The sequence below is a fragment of the Suricata suricatta genome, chromosome 7 (genome assembly GCF_006229205.1).
Source record: "Suricata suricatta isolate VVHF042 chromosome 7, meerkat_22Aug2017_6uvM2_HiC, whole genome shotgun sequence".
Lineage (NCBI taxonomy): Eukaryota > Metazoa > Chordata > Mammalia > Carnivora > Herpestidae > Suricata > Suricata suricatta.
Genome location: NC_043706.1, coordinates 114,518,482 through 114,521,825, shown reverse-complemented (window position 1 = coordinate 114,521,825; position 3,344 = coordinate 114,518,482). Strand labels below are relative to the sequence as shown.

The window sequence follows — 3,344 nt, the reverse complement described above, 5'->3', positions numbered from 1 at the left end:
ACCTTCTGTCCCTTTTCAGTCAGTAGCAGCACTGTAACCGGAAGTGGTCACCTAGCCTCAGGGTCTCTGTTGCATTACTTACTTCCCAAAACCCTGGGTTCTCTCAAAGGAAAGAGGAAATGATGTTTCGAATATGCAGCAGGCCTTATGCAGACGTGAGTTCTTTTCAGGATAGTCCCGTGAACGACTGAAATTCCTTTTCCTGTTCACCAACCACTTCCTAATTCTCAAGTCCAATGCACAACTTTTGGTTCTTAATTTACTTGAACTTTCTGTGACATATGATATCATAGATCATTTCCTCTTTTTGAAATGTTTTCTTCATTCTCTACTACACCTTCTCCTCGTTTACTTCCTAGCTCTCTGATTACTCCTTTTCTGGGTTTTTCTTTCTTGGCTCTCAAACACAGGAGTCCATAACATTCCATTCTTAAAGTTAGTGACCTCATCTCTTCCTTTAGCTGCAGTCAGCACTCTAGTTTGAACTCCAGCTCACATTTTCAAGTACCTGGAGGTTACCTGATGGGAGGGGCATCTCACTTCCCCAGGACCTTAACTACAACCTGTCCGAAGCTAAACGTAGGTAGCTTTGCACCCCCATTCCTCCCACCACCTTCATCTTCAAACTGCAAAACTGTATTAACAATCTTAGATCTCAGATAATTACATCACGTTCAGCTCCGTTTTGTAAGTCCTGAAAATAGTAGTCATCTCTTCCATTTTTCGTATCTAATTAATTCCCAAGTCTTCCTAAATATTTCTTAAAGCAGGCCTTACTGTTTCTTTCCCAGTGCATTAGCCTTAGGAAGTCCTTCGACATCTCTGATATTGGGGGCATTATAAAAGGGGGTTGTGCTACTACTCCAATAGCTTTCTAAAAGGCTGTAGTCTCTCTCTTTCTCTCCCTTTCCAGTCTCAATGTTATTTCCTTTAAGTTTCCCCCTCTTTCTCCAGAGTTTTCTTCATAAAATAGATTTATGAGCACATCACACTTTTGCTTAAAATCCTTTAATAGTTTAACTTCTCATAGATATTTATTTAACATGATGTACATTAACATGCTGTAGAGGCTTTTCATTATATAAACTCCAGTTGCCCTTCCAATCTTATGCCCTCCCAACCCCATCCACTGTGCTTCACCTAAATAAAATTATACGGCATCCCTAAGAGTTTGCGCTTGCCTATGAATTTTTATGTGTTCATCCTTTTGCCTGGGATGTGCTTTCCCATCTTGTCTTCCCTGTGAACCCTTACACATCTTTCAAGATTCTGTTAACGCTTCCCCTTTGGAATGTCCCTGAGCACACACGGAGTCATCTCCATCCCCAGATCCCACCATGCTGGGTATAAATCTTTATCACTGCCCCTCTTTCACTATCCTGGGGAGACTCTTACTCCTTAAGTTCCTTGAGGGAAAATACTATATACCTAATTCATTTTGATATCTGCTGCTCCTGGAACAGCCTCTGGCACATGGCAGGTTCTCAATGAATATTTGCTGAGAAGATAAAGGTAGGAAGAATTAAAAATTCTGAATGAAGTCATCTGGACCTGTGCTTCTCATAATTATTTGTGTGTTTTAATGAAGTTTCTTTGGCTTTCAGTTTCTATAATCTACTTCCTAAATGAGGAAGTAGAGCTAGATTTTCTTTTTTCTTTTTCTTTTTTTCTTTTTTTTTATTTTTGAGAGACAGAGAGAGACAGCATGAGCAGGGGAGGGTCAGAGAGAGAGAGGGAGACACAGAATCCGAAGCAGGCTCCAGGCTCTGAGCTAGCTGTCAGCACAGAGCCCGATGTGGGGCTTGAACTCACAAACCGTGATATCATGACCTGAGCCGAAGCTGGATGCTTAACCGACTGAGCCACCCAGGTGCCCCAGAGCTAGATTTTCTATAAGGCCTCCTCCAGTTTTTTTTTTTTTTTTTTTTTTAGTACTCTATAGTTGAAACTATTGTCTCTTATAGAAGTTAAAATACCTACTTTATCTGATCTCAGAATGTTTTATAAAATTTTTAAAATATTGAAAAGGGGGATTTCACATAAAAATCTGAATTTTTTTAAAGTCTGCACTGGGTGCTAGCTGAATCATGCTGCCTCTAGATGGGATGAGTACCTTTTGTTTGGCCAGCATGCTCACTCTATTGCCCCCTTTTCAGAGGCAGAATATAAGTTGTTGTTTATTAAAACACTTGCACTGTAGTTTTCTTCAGAAAAGATGTGAAATAGGAAATATTTCTCGTTCCCATTTTTCTGTTAAAAGTAGAACAATTAAAAATAAACTGAGAGACCCTTGTGTTTCTTTTCCGCTTCTGACCTCACTCACTTAGGTATCTATGTATGTATATAATACTAAATAACCTAGGATTTTCTCAGGTGGTACCAATTCAAAATAGTCTGGTTGTGGTTTTTTATCACTTATGTGCACCTAAGACCTTTCATGCCCTGACGATCTTTTCAGAAAATAGTGATGCCTCAATACAGGCAAAGTCCAAGTCATTCTGTCTTCGAATTAATTTGACGAATATGTCTTTCACCAAAAGCAAGCAATGCTTTTATCTAACAATTACATTACATTTGAATATTTATGATCAGAACATTCTCTGCTCTTTTCAAACCCTGTTAAAGCTACCCTCTGCCCTTCAAAATTTCTTAGAATGACCTGTATGTGCTATGAAAACTTGTCTACTAAGTGGGCACACGGAGGTGACTCTTCACTTATTCTGTCATTGTCCCTGCTAGGATTGCATATTTGCGTTAGCATTTTTTAATAGAGCTGTGAAAACGTTGTACTGCTGACTAAGGACAAGATGGGCAGCACCTGATGGGGCGGGCTGAAGACACGACCGCCAACACCCGATAAAGACAGCCGCTTCATTCCCTCTCCTTGTTTATTGCACGCTGGCTAAGGCGTTCGCCGGCCACAATTCAAGGCCTCAAAAAACACCTCCCTTGCAATTTTCTTAGTACCCCCCATTCCTTAGGTTGGAAACACAGGGGGCGTGGCAGAACAGCTGTCACTCAATCCTTCTGGCCAACGGGAGGGGAGCGAGGCCCGCCTCCTTCCCAGCGCGGTATTGCGGGCATGCGCAGTTGGCGTGCCAGCGCCACCGCCCATCAGCTGAGAACCTAGCTGGGGCCTCTGGGGCCGGTGGGTGCCTCGAGCCGGCGGAGGAGGAGGAAGCCGAGGAGGTTGGGGTAAGAGGAACCTGGGGAGGGGAGGTGGTCCCTGGCCCGGAGCCCCGGAGGCGCGAACTCCCGGCGGCTGCCGCGCCTCCTTGTTTGTGCGCGTGGTCAGGTGGCCGCCGCCCCGCGTTTTGCGGCTGCGGCCGGGAGGCGGAGGGCGG

The 3,344-nt window shown here is 43.6% G+C and overlaps 1 protein-coding gene across 2 annotated transcripts in view; it reads left to right on the top strand.

Moving 5' to 3' along the window:
- The first annotated feature begins 3,100 nt into the window (after positions 1-3,100).
- The window catches only part of STX7 (syntaxin 7), a 45,232-nt gene continuing 44,988 nt past the window's right edge, over positions 3,101-3,344 (top strand). For both annotated transcript variants that reach the window (XM_029944531.1, XM_029944532.1), the window contains exon 1: positions 3,101-3,195. The gene's annotated coding sequence lies outside the window, so the exon portion shown is untranslated. The remainder of the gene's footprint in view (positions 3,196-3,344) is intronic.